Raw genomic sequence first — 17438 nt, forward strand, 5'->3', positions numbered from 1 at the left:
TATTTTGGAGTGATTGCTGTGCCACCCGGGGGTGTGTGTGACCGAGTGCAGTGTGAGTGCACGTGTGTTTGTGGTTTTCTTTGTTTCTTTCTTTTTAGGAGAATATAGAGAGGCCTCGTGGGTTGAGGGACTTGGCTGCCGTCCCCAATTTCCGTCGCCAGGAGCGTCCAATTTTGTATATCCTTTTTGTTGATGGTGGTTTTCTTTCTTTGTGATTGTTTGGATTATTTTAATCAATAAAAGTGATTTTACTGTTTGTACCTCACCCATGTCTCATGCCTGACTCCAGCCGATACGAGCCTGTGAGCCTTGTGTGCTCCTAATAGGTTAAGGGCGATTCCCTGGTAAAAAGCCCCCAGGGTGGCGTAGTTGGTCTATTTATTTTGTGGAGCTGTTCTAAGAGCTCGGTCGCCACAATTGGCGTAGTCGGCAGGGTCCGGTTGTGTGGTCAAAGGTTGAGACAAGGGTTTAAAGTTGTTTGTTGTTGTATTTTTCTTTTTGTAGAACAGTGGTGACTGGTTCGTGAGTATTTTCTTGGGCCCCTATGGTAAGTGAATCCTCTGCTAAATTATGGAGGACGAGTTACAAGTAATGAGGGATTTAATAGCCAAATTGAAGGCCGATAATGAGAGACTGTTGCAGGAGCGGCAACCAGTTGGGTTGTCTGATCCTGGAACAGCCTTTTCTAGCATGGTACCACCAATTATCCCACAGTTAGTTGGTGCTGGTGCTGCGGTGACAGAGAGACTGGTGTTTATACCACAAGACCACAAGACTAAATTTAGTGGTACCGGTGGTGTCCGTATTAATGAGTGGGTAGAAGAAGCCCAAGCATGTATGCGCGTACGTAATCTTTCTCTTGCAGATCAAGCTTTCTTTCTGTTTGACCATCTTGAAGGCGAAGCTCGTGAAGAGATAAAGTATCGGCCAGAAATTGAGAAAAATGATCCTATTAAAATTATTTCAGCGTTACGTGAAGTGTACGGATGTTCCGAGTCGTACGTTGCTTTACAGGAAGCATTTTTTTCTCGGAAGCAGCAGACAGGTGAGACCTTGCTAGAATTTTCCCTAGCCCTGATGAGCCTATTAGAGAAAGTGAAAGATCGGTCGCCGCATGCTATTACCAATGCTGATGTTGTCGTACGGGATCAATTTGTCGAGTACGTGTCAGATAATGCTCTTCGTAGGGAGCTCAAGCAGCTTATTCGACGACAGCCCACCATGACATTGTTGGAGGTTCAGGGGGAGGCAATTCGATGGGAACGAGAGGGAATGCCAGGCGGTGCGCGAGGTCGGAGTCATTCCGTTGCATCATTGGGTGGAATTCAGTATGGGGTACAAGGGGGGGCTGGTTTAGTCATGGGAACCAATCAGTTGAGTTGAGGGAGCTACGGGAATTGTTGCAGCATCAACAACAGCAGATAAATCAGCTCACGCAAGCCCTTGCCCATAACCAATCAGCCCGTTTTCACCGTCAATACTCTCGTTCAGATCAGTTGATTTGCAGGCGTTGTCAGCAACCGGGCCATTTTGCTCAGGAGTGCAATGGGGAACACCGTCCCCCTTGCCCTCCACCTAGGTCTTCTGCTGTCCCTTCGGCTTCAGAGTCTAGGCCGTCGCATGTATTACCACCGTCAGGAAACTAGCACCCACCGGGCTGCAGAGCCACAGCTCGGTTGGGGGTGCGTTTGGCTCTCAATTTCCAGGTAGTAACGAGTCGGTATCCCGTTTGGTTTCCGCATGTCCACATTCCATTGTTAAGATTGGGGGAGTCCCGGTGCCCTGTTTAATTGATACTGGCTCCATGGTGTCGACAATTACAGAGCGTTGCTTTCAGCAACAGTTCGAACCAAGGGGCCAGGATCACTTGCAATCGTGTCGTTGGCTGCAGCTCCGAGCGGCTAATGGGCTTGAAATTCCATATATCGGTTATATGGAATTGGACATTGAGTTTTGCGGTAAGGTACTCTCTAACTGCGGGGTGCTGGTGGTCCGGAATCCTCCTGGTGACTGGAGTGCTGACGTTCCTGGTATTTTGGGGATGAATGTACTCAGTCGCTGCTATAGGGAGCTTTTCGGGCAACACGGATCCGCCTTGTTTGAATTACCTTTTGTGACACGTGACCCTAGTATTGCGCAGGCGTTTCAGGATTGCCAAAGGGCAACTCGAGTTTCCAACCGGGGAGGTGACGTAAGGGTTCGGGGGCGTAAGGTGTGTCGCGTCCCAGGGGGTACCATGAAATTAGTTGCAGCGACGTGTTCGGCGTCGTATATGGGTAGGACTGTGTTGTTTGAACCCCCAGAGATTGGTCTTCCTGCGGGCCTATTGGCCTCTCCTGCATTGGTACCGGTTGTCGGAGGTACGGTTTATGTGCCTCTGGTCAATGTTGGCATTGCAGATGTGGTGCTTTACCCCACCACAGTTATAGGTGAGTTGAGGGAGGTGTATGTGATGGACTTGCCTGTTGGAGTGGCTGAGGTTCCATCAGTGGTCGCACAGGTTGCTGCTTGTGGTGTTTCAAGTACTCCTGCACTCGACCAAATTGAATCTGTTGATTTAGGGGGGTTATTGGCAGAGGAACAATTACAAGTTAAGGACCTACTCCTAGAATATCAGAGTGTGTTTTCAATGCATGAGGGAGATTTGGGTTGTACTAGATTGTTGTCCCATGAGATCCCACTAACTGATGACGTTCCCGTCCGACAGCGCTATAGGCGAATTCCACCTTCGGAGTATGAGTTGGTAAAAACCCATATTAACCAGTTGCTGGACTCCCAAATCATCCGAGAGAGTTGTAGTCCTTACGCGTCACCCATTGTGCTAGTTAAAAAGAAGGATGGCAGCCTTCGCATGTGCGTCGATTATCGACAACTTAACTCGAAGACACGTAAGGATGCTTTTCCACTACCAAGGATCGAGGAGACCTTGGATTCATTGACAGGGGCTCGCTGGTTTTCCACATTGGACCTAGCCAGCGGGTACAATCAGGTCCCTGTCTCTGAATTCGGGCTGTTTGAGTGGAATCGCATGCCATTTGGCCTTTGTAATGCCCCGAGTACATTTCAGCGATTGATGGAGCGACTTTTTGGGGATCAGAGACATCAAACAGTTTTATTGTATCTTGATGATATAATTGTGTTTTCTTCATCAGTGCAGCAACATCTGCAGCGGTTGAGAGTAGTGCTGAGTCGCCTAAGGGCTGAGAATTTGAAGGCCAAATTGGACAAGTGTGCGTTCTTTCGGGAAGAAGTTAAGTATCTGGGGCATGTCATTTCTGCCCAGGGGGTGGCAACGGACCCGGGTAAGATTGAGGCTGTAGCTCGATGGCCTCGTCCGTCCACTGTGTCAGAGCTACGGACCTTTTTGGGTTTCGTAAGCTACTATAGGCGCTTCGTAGAAGGGTTCGCGAGGCTGGCTGCTCCCTTGCACAAATTGGTAGCTGGATCAACTGGAGGGAAGTCGGGTAAGAAATATAAGCAAGGGTTCATTGAGGTGTGGTCTGCGCAGTGCGAGGAGGTGTTTGGGGACCTTAAGCACCGGCTTACGATGGCACCTGTTCTGGCGTATGCTGATTTTACGAAACCATTTATCGTGGAGGTGGATGCCAGCTATGTGGGATTGGGCGCTATACTCTCGCAAGAAGTCGATGGCAAAGTTCGTCCCGTTGCCTATGCGAGCCGTACTCTTAGGCCTGCGAAGCGTAATACAGCCACGTATAGCTCGATGCGATTAGAATTTTTGGCCCTTAAATGGGCTATGGCTGAAAAGTTTCGCGAGTACCTTTTAGGTAATAAATGTGTCGTACGAACTGATAACAACCCCCTGAGCCACTTGGCCACTGCTAAGCTTGGCGCTACTGAGCAGCGATGGGCAGCTGAATTAGCGGTGTTCGATTTTGAGGTCCAGTATCGATCTGGCCGAACCAATCAGAACGCAGATGCATTGTCTCGCCAGAATGCTGCTGCCCGGGAGGAAGGAAACAGCTGGTCTCCGGGTCTGGTAGTACCAGAGCTGTTGAGGCGAGCTGTACAGGCAGAACCTATAGGGATGATCCAGTCTGGGGCTGTTCAGGCCTTGCCTAGCCGTTCTGGTACAGATATAAGCGCACTGCAGGAGGCTGACCCAGACATCGAGCAGGTGTGGAGTCTTTGGCGACAGCAACGACGTCCAGGGCCTATAGAGAGACAACGTTTGTCTAAGTCCGCGTTGACTTTTCTCCAGCAATGGGACCGGTTGGTGGAGGAAAAGGGCCTCTTGTATCGAAGAGTGTTCCGTCCGGATGGCGGAGAGGAGGTACTACAGCTGGTGCTGCCAAGAGTTTTGAGATCAGAGGTACTGACACAGCTCCATCAACAGCATGGGCACCAGGGCATCGAACGCACTCTGGAATTGGTGCGACAGCGATGCTACTGGCCGGGCATGGCCGCTGAGGTTGCGCACTGGGTTCAGAGGTGTGAGCGGTGTCAGTTGGCCAAGGCGGCTCCCCCTATTGCTCGAAGTTTCATGGGGCACCTTTTGGCATCTAGGCCCAATGAAATCTATGGATTTTACGGTTTTAGAGCCGTCACTTTCAGGGCAGGAGAACGTGTTGGTATTAACTGATGTATTCAGTAAGTTCACTGTGGCTATTCCGACTTCTGACCAGAGGGCAGAGACTGTTGCCCGAGTCCTGGTGGAAGAGTGGTTTTTCAAGTATGTATTTGTCGGCACTAGAGCAAAAAGAAGCAGTTTCGGTGTTCAAGTGTTTTGAGAGACGCCTCTCTCTGCGTGAGCCTGAACACCAGAACACTGCGAGAACTGAATTGGGCTCTTTCACATCTTTTTGTTTGTTCAAACTGCGATTTGTATTTGTTCGTTCAGGTGCAGGAGGGACTTCGAGGAGAACTTCGCAGAAGAGCGCTCGGTTCAGTGTCACTGTCCGTGATACGCGGCTCTCTCTCTCGTGCGCACCGAACACAGCGCGCGAGTAACCAGCTACTCTGTTCAGCTTTTCCGCGTCTTGTGTTTGGATGCTTTAATGTTTAAAATGACAAGTGGTAAGGCTTAAAAACACGTGAAAATGATAAGCTTTCATGACGATATGCAGCAGTGGCCCGTCAACTGTCCTGAGCATTTTTTAGGCTGGCCTCAGCCAGGCGGTTGAGATTGCCGGGGCCCCCCCTCAGCCGTGGGCCCCTATAATCGTCACCACCTTTCACCCCACTAGCGACGGCTCTGGCCATTGTCCTGCAGAGTTTAGCTCCAGCCTACCCCAACACACAACCCAAGTGTATAGTTATTCTTAAAATCATAACTATAATGCATTTTTTCAGGACAGTCTTGGCAGGTTATGTCCGCTCAATCACAGGAAGCCGCACCCTCTGAATAAAAGAGCCATTTGCTAATTGGTTAAGTCAGCGTGTCACTGCAGCTGCCATTAAAAGTCTCTGTTGCTATAGAAACAGCATTTCGATACCTGCGCTCAGGACTGCACATGCACACTGGCTAATCTTAGGCTGAAAAATACACTTTTTATAAAGCTATTTGTGGAAAAAACAACAACATTTATGACACAGTCATTGTCAGATTTCTTTGGTGATTTCAAATATGAAATTTAATCATAAGTTTAGTGAACAGTTTTGGAGAATTTGATGTTTCCCCATTCAAAAAGATCGGAGTTGCACTTGCATGCCTGAGAGGCATTTCAAAGATGGCTGCCAAGTATCATGACTTGTCTTAAAAGGACTTTGCCAATGTATACTTAGTCCTTATCCCATGGTTTTAAAATGTTACACATATACAATTCTCTGTAATAGAAGACACAATGTAGCTGTGTCTAGTAAGCAAGGCACTTGAACTAAACCAGAGGTTTAGAGGATGAGGATGACCAAGGATACATTAGAGACATTAACCAAAATACAGAACCACACCTGAGCCAACATGTAGTGGCTTTGCAGCTTGATAAAGACTAGTTGTTTGTGCGGTTTGGATGAGATGCCTGTCCCCAGCTAAAAGTAGAACTGAAATAGAGGAAGATGACGGGAGCATGTTGCTGTCACATTCCCTGCAAAAACTTCCCTCAGCTCACCCATCTCAAGACCCTTGAGGTTAAACTTTGGGCAGCTTCATTTCCTTGGCACAAAATAACTAACAAATCATTCAGTCAGAGTGGCACCAAAACCAACTGCTTCATGTGTAACAGATGGTGTTGTGGAGCTGCTTAAAGGTGCTACACTGGGACCTGACAACACACAACTGTTGTTTCCTTGATACAGGCTTTCATTATTTGTGTTCGGTTAGACTACGAGATCCATCAGTTCCTGCAATTTCTCTTCCATTCCCATTGAGCACAATGATGCTTGCCACAGAAGAGGAAGCAGATACGTAGAGGAGACCACAGACCGGACTCAATACAAGCGAATTGTCTCCCAGGGTTGTATACTACTGTTTCACTTCAATTGCAAAACAAAACACAATTACTCAGATCTAAATACTTTACTAGAGCAATGACAGCTGCCATTGTACTCATTTATGTGTTAGATTTAAGGATAAATTGCTTTAGGCAGGTGCAATGAGTTTTATGTCAAAGCAAATGTAATGTATATTATGCATCTATAAAACCATGAAAATTATTTGGCTAAAGACTGGCAATGAATAATTAATTTGGGTGTGCGGGAAATGCAGGAAATTTATCTAGTTGACAGTGCGAAGTGAAGGTCACATTTCTTAGGGAGAAACCCATTTGCTAAAGAAAATGATCAAGGAATTTTTTTTTCATAAAGTTATGTAGAATAAAAATTAGCTCAGGCACTATTTTAATACATAGTGACAGTCACAGAATAAAACAGATGTTATCCCTCTTAAAAATATAGTTAAAAATTACGTTCAATGCAGTTTCACTTAATTCAAATTACATTTTATAATGTTTTTCACAGTACATATGGTTTTAAAGCAGAACAGAAAATTCAGTTATGGCACAACTTATGCACTTCCCTATGCCATTTAAATCTAAAACCCAGCTGCCCAAAAACATTATAAAGAATATTAAACATCAACATCTAAAAAGTAATTCTAATAGGATTCCTCACAAATAAGTTTTACTAAATAGAAAGATAAACACAAGAAACTATTGTTCCAAGAGGAAGGGATGGTGAGAGCTAAGCCCTCTGTTCGTAGTAAGCAGGGAGAAATATACTATAGTATGCTATACTATGTTTCTGTCATTTGTAAAATTTTGCTCTCAAATATGTGGTTTTGCATTTCCATTCACAGCCAGGGGATACGTTTGCATTGCATATCTCATTTTCATAATTACTAAGGTTCAAATAGGACAAATGCATATTGTTGAACTGCAGTAAAACTATAATCAAATGATATGGTCGTGTCTAGACACAGGCAAATAACTTCCCATCTAAAATTATTAATTACATTTTTCATAAAAAAATTAAAAAAATAAAAAACTAATACAAATATATAATAACTTTATAATTTGTATTTATATTTGTATTCAAATGTTTTCATTTATCATAAAGTGGCTTACTGTACATTGCATTCATTGTTCATTGCACTGTAAATTATTATTATTATTATTATCTAAGAGTTAAAGATTAGATGGTGGAACACAATATCAAATAATGTGACACAGTATCTGATACCATTGTACAGCCACAACTGACAGACACAGCACTTCACAAACACAGTAAATAGTTTTGAATGAAATGAATGAAAATGCTCTGTCATTATAACAATGCAGGTAATTCATAACTGAAGTGAATAAGGAGACATGACCTCATAAGATCCCTCATTAAGATGCTTGCTTCTGAATTCAGAAGGCTGTATGGCCTCTTGTGTCCTGGTGGACAGGTGTTTGGAGAGCATGCTAATGAAACCCCTGAGAGTCCATACGCTGCTCGTCAGCTAACAGCACTTTAATATCACACATGTTGTGAATGCACCTCAATTTACAGGCCAGATTTTTAAGAATTTGAACACATTTCTTCTGTGGAACTGAAAAGATTATTTTTTTTAAGGACAACTTAAATGGAGACTGTGACTGTCAAGCTCTAAAATTGAAAAAGAAGCACCATTAAAAAACACTGTAAAATTGTCTGATAAGAATTATTTCTTTTCCTGTTTTTCAGTGGTAGAGCACTGTGTTGGCAGCACAAAAGGTTGTAGGTTCGATTCCTAGGGAACACTAATACTGGTTTAAAGGAAAAAAAAAATGTATAGCCTGAACGCTTTGGATAAAAGCGTCTGCTAAAAGCATAAATGTAAATGTATCCTCTATTTAATCCATACAAATATTTTGTTGATATAAATGAATATATCTGGTTTGATTCAGTGATACTAAATTTCTGACTTGAATAAAACCAGCTAATTTAGATTTTTTTTTTTAATGACTACTTTTAGTTTAAGTGCATATGTCTGACAGACTACAAAATATAAATAAAATGTATAGTTCTTTACTGATAATCTCTGAGCTTGACAGACACCATCCACATTCATTTTCATTTTATGTAAAAAAGAGTTGGCAAGCTATTTTTCAAAAAGGAATATTTTATGCTCCGCAGAATAAGGAAAATCATGTGGGTTCAAACGCCATTAAAGTAGGTAAATGGTGACAGAATTTTAATTTTAGGGTGAAGCTGTGCCTTTAAGATGGATAAACGCTCCCCAGTGTTCCTGTTAAAGAGACTGTTTTTACGGTGACATTAAATTGCTGTTTACACCAGGCCACAATTTTCCACCCATCCCACATCTGACAATCCAAAAATACACAGCCGACTATTTACATAGAACAATCAGTTGCCGTCATTTTGAGCTCAGATTTCATTGAAAGCTCAGTATCAACATCCGAATTCACACTGGATGAAAAATGAGCCTTTCATTGCAACATGCTATCGGATATGTCCAAACAAAAGTAAAATGATAATGCGCTTTGTATTTTACTATGGACAAACACATGTGTCTAGAATGATGGATGAATACTTTTAGACAAATATGCTATGCAACTAAAGTGGAGATATTTGTGACTATGAAATGCTATGAAACATAACTAAGACAAACTTGACACACAACTGAAGATGACATATTTTAAACAATAAATAAATAAATACTGTAGGTTCAGCAGGCCATCTTACATGTAATTTTATGTGAAAATATGAATATGCTCTACTGCATTTTCATGTTTCTATTATTTGACTTATATTTAATATAATATTAAACTAAAAATGAATTAAGGTTCTCAAGTAAGAAAAACATTAGGAATCACATGCTGTAAATGACATATTTTCAATTAAAAATTTGAACATCACTAGCAAGCAAATAGTTATCAGGAGCCTTCCCGATGGGCTTCTGCAGGAATGATTTCCTTTGATTGACCTAAAGTTTTGATAAGGGACATCAAAAAGAGACAGAATTTTGGTGGAAAATTTTTTATTAAAGGTGCAGTGTGTAAATTTTGGCGGCATCTAGTGGTGAGGTTGCCAATTGCAACCAATGGCTCAGTCCCCCGCTCACCCCTCCCTTTAGAGAAGCTAAGGTGACTGACACAGGTAACGATGTCATCGGCAAAGACAGCAGAAAGCAATGAGATTACTTTACAAAGGTAAATCAAGGAATTATATATACTTAATTATTCAATAAATCAATGTTATTGCGAATGTTAATGTACTTGTTAATTATTGTGTCAGCATTTTATTTGCAAAAACAACAAAGTGACGAAACGCACTCTGTAGAGCAGTTTGTCCATTTAGGGCTACTGTAGAAACATGGTGGCGACTTCAATGTAAGGGAATCTGCGGTGTATGTAGATAGAAATTGCTCAGTTTAAGCTAATAAAAACATATTGGTTCCTTAAGAAAGGTCTTTATACACCTCTGAAAACATAGTTTTGTATATTATATTGCATTTCTGTAAATAGATCATTGTAAATATTACACATTGCACCTTTAAAGCAGGAGTCAGCAGCCTTTTTCGGCATGACGTGTCATTTTTTTTTCTGGTTAACCACGGTGCCAACATTATACAGAATGCATTACTTTGTACAGTACATATACATTTTTAAATGATACAATAAAAATACAATAGGCCTCTTTGATTTTCTTGCAAATAGTTTCTGAAGATTTTTTCATGAATTGTTTTTTAAACTTTTCAAAAGTTTCTTGAGTAACAGATATATAGCGTGACCGTACTGAACATCACTGTATGTTTATGTGTGTGTGACAAGGCCAATTCATTAAAACCGTTCAGTTTAATCACCGTTCTATATCAATGTGCTGCTTTAATTTATGTGTGCGCAAACATACACACAGCTGGCACACAGATCTGAGATCGCGCTGTGCAAAAATTAACATTAAAAAGCTCATAAACATGTTGTCAGCGATGCCACATGACTTTTATTAATCAATACTAAATCGCTACATTATATTTCTCAGCAAGGAGGGGGGTAAAATCGCTGTTTTTAAGTAATTAAACTCAGCTTTATTGTTTGTAGAGAGATACAGGCGCAGAATAGTTACATTCTCTCTCTTTCGCAAAATAGCCATTTTTGAGAAAAAATTAAATACAAATTTGAGTAGTTTGCATCACTGGATATAGCTGTTGGTCATTTAACATTTCTATCGTAAACATTACGTTAAAAGTTCACTAATATTAAATGATTTGAAGCTTCATCTTACCTCACTCTTGTTAACATTAAACTGATGCTTCACGGAATTCTTCTGTCAACAGTAAACCCCCGCCTTCTTTGATTTGATTGGCCATCTCAGTCATTTTGACATTGATGAGTGCTGTTAGATGGCTCAGGCTTTGATCTGAAGTGCTAAGTATGTGCAGCGATCACGCACGCATCTGTACACTGGTGCAAGTTAAAGGCCAATTTTTACTTCTGCAGCCTCTATGCCATAGGCTATGCATCAGTTTTCATTTATACTTCTTGTTGTCAGCGTCCACGTTCAGTATACATGCAAACCTCTAGACTGCAGTGTCCACGGGCATGTACTACTACGTACTACTTTTGGCCCTGTCCCAAATGGAGCACTTCATGTGCACTTTCGGTCTTGCGGATGGCCGCCGCGTGCGTGTGTCCGTTAAGTACATGTGACTGTAGAGTGTCCCATTCGTGATTTTAGCATTCAAAAGGGTGCTCGAGAGCGCCCCCTTTGCAGCCATTATGCACCCTCAACAATAGTATGTTCCTGCACAACCGGAGGCTGCAGATTCGGGATCGCAGATCTAGGACCGTAGTTCTAGGACCGCAGTTTTAGGACCCTAGTTTTTCGTGACAGCGCCACCTACTGTACTGGACGATATAGCGATGGCTGCAGTTTCAGGACCGCAGTTCTAGTACCCTGTTGGTTTAGTTTGCAGTCACGTTACTTTGTATATAGCGTCAATATATTAATCTCAGTAGTATTTGTTTTTAAATGTGATTTTTGATTCAAAATGCAGCAGAGGTTAATTACTAAGTGTGCTTTGAGTCACAATTTTAAATTTAAACATGAATTTACACAAAATATAAATGAAATGAAAGCTTTAGCCTAAGTTCTGCCAGGAAGACTCAATTACTTCGTCACTAATTACCTTCATCATTATCCAATCACGTCTTTATACTTTGGTATAATAGATCGGTACTTACACATGTTTGAGTTCGCAGATGCCGACGCGATAACAACCGCAGATGCCGACGCGATTGTTCCTTGCTTAAGCTGTCACGTTTATTGATTTACTTACTATAGTTAGGTTTGTGTCCTGCAAACTATCGCGAGTTTGACGTTCCTCTCAAGATGCACACGGGATCGTTGGCTTTGCTCGGTGTCGCGGTGACTATCTGCGGTCGTTCGTGTCGGATGATATACAGGCTTTCGGCTTTTCTCGGCAGAGGATGTGAAACATTGGCGGAGTTCCATGTGCTTTCTAGGGTTGCCAGGTTTTCTCAAAACTGCCAATTACTACTAAAAACTAGCCCAATCGCGTTCAAAAGTGGTTTCCCGGTAGAATTCACATTCTAGGGGCTAAATATGACATTATTGGGGCGAATTATTTCAAACCCCTGCGCCCCTGCCTTCGTCTTCGGGCAGGAAATGCTGGTCCGCTACCCTCGGATTACGAACTATGGACGGGGCCTTCCACCAAAAAAATTTATAATAATGCTTGCTGAGTTGTCAATAAATGTATGCTTCGTACATTTTATCTCCCGAGTCTTTCTGGTAGAAATATCAATTTTGTAAAATTGATGTATATCAATTTTAAAACAATTGTAAAAAATGAAGAACCTTAAAAGTCTTAGTCTCTTGAATTATACAGTATATTGATTAACCTCCTTAAGGTGAATTAGCTCATTATCAGGTAAGTTAAAGTTGGAATCAGCGTATGGAGTCACTAAATTACAGCCGATATTTTAAAAGTTGTTGAGAGGCAAGACAAGACACAAGAATGATTCAAGAATGTTTATTTATATATATATATATATATATAATGTCATTTTTGCAACAACATCACAACAGCACCAAAGTGAACCCCTTTTCCATCAGTTGCTGCATGGATAGAATGGCTGTAGGCTGTAGGCGAGAGACAGAGAGATATAAATGAGAAACATTTGTTTAACATATTCAACTGGAATATATATACAGGTCCTTCTAAAAAAAATTGCATATTGTGATAAAGTTCATTATTTTCCATAATGTAATGATAAAAATTTAACTTTCATATATTTTAGATTCATTATACACCAACTGAAATATTTCAGGTCTTTTACTGATGATTTTGGCATACAGCTCATGAAAACGTACTCGGTTACTAAACGTAACCTCGGTTCTCTCTAGAAGAGCGAACGAGTACTGCGTCTTAGCTAAGACGCTACGGGAAAAGTCTCTTTTCACGAAATACTGAAGCAAAAAATTATCCTTAATTTTGTATTTTTGTAAAGCGCATTTGCAGCAGTACACAGCCATAGGCGAGACGGCTCGTTCGCTCATTGGCTTGTTCTGCGGCAACTGCACAGCCTATCGAGCGCGGGCTGATGCAACATCAGACCAATAAGGGCGCTTCGCGCCCTTCTTGCCACTTCCCGCCGAAACGGGTGTGGCCCAACCTATAAAAGGAGCTCGAAAAGGCTGACTCACCTGATTTATTTCATCGCCGAAGCGAACCAGAGTGAATCGTGCGCACGGCAGAGAACGCAGTACTCGTTCGCTCTTCTAGAGAGAACCGAGGTTACGTTTAGTAACCGAGTACGTTCTCTTACGAGAGCTCTCTCGTACTGCGTCTTAGCTAAGACGCTACGGGAACCCAATGTAAAACGCTGTGCGCGCAGGGATCACACACCAATAAACCTGAAGCAACGCCCAGGATTTACAGTGCACAGTCACCTGAGGGACTCACAGAGAGTCCAGGACAGAAAAGGGAAAAAGCCCTCCGTCCTATATCTAGCAGCATCCGTAGATGCGGCAATATGACATCACACAGCCGAGGCAAGGCCTGACCAATGTGGCAATGCGGGTCTTACGCAATACTCTTAAAACCCTGACAGGGCAAAGAAGACTCGAGTCTCCATCCTCCCCTGACACCGGCAGGACAGACAGGGCAATTACCTGAGCCCGAAACGGTGTGTTGAGGGATTTCGGCACATAACCGTGCCTAGGTTTGAGTATGACCCTTGAGTCATTGGGCCCAAACTCCAAGCACGACTGGCTCACCGAGAGCGCGTGCAAATCACCCACACGCTTTCACAGAAGCGAGAGCCAACAAGAATACTGTCTTGAACGACAGATGCTGAAGGCTAACCGATTGGATAGGCTCAAAAGGGGGACCCTTCAAGGCCTCCAAAACCGCCGGCAGGTCCCACATAGGGACTGACGGAGGTCTGGGAGGATTCAGCCTCCTAGCTCCACTGAGGAACCGGATGACTAAATCGTTCCTCCCTATTGACTGACCGGACGCCGTTTCAGAAAACGCCGCGATGGCCGCCACATAAACTTTGAGCGTGGATGGGGCTCTGCCCTTATCCAACAGCTCCTGTAGGAAGGAGAGGACCTCCGTCACCTCACAACTAAGGGGTGAATAACCTCGAGCTGTGCACCAGCTGGAGAACACCGACCACTTCGAGGCATACAGACGTCGTGTCGACGGAGCTCTAGCCTGAGTGATGGTATTTAGCACTCCCACTGCGAGATCAGCGGGTAACCGTTGAGCGCCCACACATGGAGGGACCAGAACTCCGGTTGAGGGTGCCAAATCGAGCCCCTGGCCTGCGAGAGGAGGTCCCTCCTCAACGGTACCGGCCACGGGGCGACATCTGCTAACTGCATCAAATCTGGGAACCATGGTTGGTTCTTCCAAAGAGGTGCTACAAGCAGTATTGAACATCTCGTTTCTCTCATCCGTTCTATCACATGCGGAAGGAGGGAGATGGGAGGGAACGCATAAAGTGGGCAGCACGGCCATCTCCGTGACAGCGCGCTTTCGTTCTTGGAAAAGAAGGCGGGGCAGTGAGCGTTTTCGTGGGATGCAAAGAGGTCCACCTCCGCCATGCCAAATTTCTCCCACAACAGCCGGACTGTTTGTGGGTGTAGAGACCATTCGCCCGTAGAAACATTGCCTCTGGACAGCCTGTCTGGACCCAGATTCTGCAGTCCAGGCACATGCACTGCTCTCAGCGAGCGCACGTTGCGCTGAGCCCAAACCAGGAGGCGTTCCGTCAGCCTGCACAGGTTTCGAGTTCAGAACTATACCCAGAAACAGAATCGTCTGACTGGGGTTCAGCGAACTCTTCGCCCAATTGACACTGAGGCCGAGCTTCTCGAGGTGATCGAGTAAAACGGCCCTGTGGTCCACGAGCTCCGCTCGTGATCGGGCCAGAACCAGCCAGTCGTCCAAATAATTCAGCACTTGTATGCCTCTGAGTCTGAGAGGAGCGAGCGCTGCATCCATGCACCTCGTAAACGTACGAGGAGCCACGGAGGACTGTAAACTGGTATGCCTGGCCCTCGAAGGCGAATCTCAAATATCGCCTGTGGTTTGACGCTATCTGTATTTGAAAATATGCGTCCCTCAGATCTATTGACATGAACCAGTCCCCTCTGCGAATCTGCGCGAGGAGTTTCCTGGTCGTAAGCATTTTGAAACTGCATTTCATCAATGCCTTGTTCAGCTGTCTTAGATCCAGTATGGGCCTGAGACCCCCGTCTCTCTTGGGCACCAGAAAGTATCTGCTGTACAGCCCCCCACTCGCTTTGAGCTTGAGACACAGGCTCTACAGCCCCTTTGCTCAACAGTTTATATATTTCGACCCGAAGTATGTGTGCTACTTCTGTTTTGACCGTAGTTTCGACGCGCGCTGAAAAGCGTGGAGGGCGTCAAAAAAAATAATAAATAATTCATTAATAAATAAATAAACTGTAGCGAGTAGCCTCTCTTTATAATGCCTAGCACCCAATCCGAAACCCCTGGAAGCGCTGACCATGCATCTGCATGAATGGCTAAGGGCTGGATGCGAAGCGCGCTCTGTTGACCGGGCAACGGCGGCGCTCGGGTGTGCTGCGCATTTGAGGCGGGGAGCGCTGATCACAGCGGGCAGATCGCTCCTCCTCGACCCCGTCCGGGCGCTTAACCGACTGGGGGAAGGCTGAGCAGGTCCCGTGGGACTCGATATGTCTGCGAGTGACTGTGGGCTGCATATGCCACTTTCAACTCGCTGTCTGCCTGTGCAGAGCATACGTGCACGGGCCTCGTTTTTACAGAAGCCACGCGATCTGTGTCGATCTTATGTGCGCGAGCCCTGTGTGCAGGGCTGTGCTTACATGTGGAGATGGGCACTGAGGAGTGGGCATCGTCACTGCATTTATAGCACCATCGGCCGTGGCCGGACGAGCGTGCACGGGTTTTGTTTTTTACAGAAACCACATGACGTGTGTGACATAGTAATTGTGGGCACTGAGGGGTGGGCACGCTTACTATGCAGTGTGAGCGATCGACTTGAGTCGCTTTTATGGGCGCGAGCCCTGTGTGAAGGGCTGTGCTTATATGTGGAGATGGGCACTGAGCAGTGGGCATCGTCACTACATTTATAGCACCATCGGGCGTGGCCGGGACACCAGAAATTACACCTTTTTCGGGAAATATCTGGGTAGCCGTGATAACGGTTTTCGTGTGCAGGCAAGCGGGCAACCGTACAGGCTTGCGCATTGCAAAAAACGCTGAAACAGTCACAATCTCTGGAACTGAAACAGCGGCGCGCTTAGGTGAGAGCCCGGCCACAGCGGAACTCGTACACCGGCGCTTCGATGAAGCAGCCATCGTGTGTAGTGCCGACGCAGCGTCATGCAGCATGCGTAGATGGCTTTCCTAGGATGGCTTCGGGGCTCCCGGCCTCACCGTAATCCTCTGCTGCGGTCCCCGCGGCGCGGGGAGACGGCCGGTAGAGCAAGAACGGGGGTCTCGAGCTGCGTTGCTGAAGCTGTTGTGATAACGGCTTTTGTGTGCAGGCAAGCGGGCAACTGTGCAGGCTTGCGCATTGCAGAAAACGCTGAGACAGTCACAATTCCTGGAACTGAAACAGCGGCGCGCTTGGGTGAGAGCTCGGCCACAGCGGAACTCGTACACCTGCGCTTCGATGAAGCAGCCATCGTTAGTAGTGCCGACGCAGCGTCACACAGCAGGCTTTAGATGGCAACACCGCTTTTGCCGCCGTCCAGCAGAGGGCGGACAAAGGTGCGTCGCTATCGCCTGTTCCACCGGCAGAAGTGAGTGGTAGTTCCTGTTTTTAGCATCATCAGTGTGGAGAATGCTAGTGAGACAGACGAACGAGTTCGCGCTGAATATGGAGCGTTCCAAGCCTTCGCCACCTCTTCGTGAAGCTCAGGAAGAAATGAGGCGGGCTTTGAGAAGTACGCTCATCCGAAAGGGAAATACCATCCAGCCGGGAACGAGAGGGGGGGCGCTGGTGCAAACCACTCGCGGCCGAGACTCATCGCGGCCAACACGAGCATTCGCCCCGGCTCCTTCTCGATGTCAGCTCGTCTGCTGGGCTTCTGAGCAGAAGGCGCGAGATCCTCGGAGCTCGCCCAGCCCTCACTGCCTGAAGCTAGCAGAGAGCGCGTGTCCTCTTCCTCCAACGTGGCCCTGAGATCGACTTCCTCGGACGACGCGCCGGCAAACAGCGGGCGCTGCCCACCGGGAAGCGATGCAGGGGGGGGCGGTGAAGCAGGGCGAACCGGCGAGCTCAGTTGAGCTGAAGACGGTTCCGGAATCCGCTGGAAGCGATGCTTTTACGGCGCCTCAGCACAGCGGAGAATGCAGGCTCAGAGAAAAAGGCCAGGCGAGTCCTCAGAGTCACCATGGCAACAGCTCGCAGTGAGGGCATCCGCCGTCAGCGAGCACGAGCGCGAGCGCTGCATGATCTTTACCCAGGCAGGAGACACAGATGACGTACCGGTCTCCCTCGCTGAGTGGGGCT

This window comes from Carassius carassius, chromosome 24 (assembly GCF_963082965.1).
Source record: "Carassius carassius chromosome 24, fCarCar2.1, whole genome shotgun sequence".
NCBI lineage: Eukaryota > Metazoa > Chordata > Actinopteri > Cypriniformes > Cyprinidae > Carassius > Carassius carassius.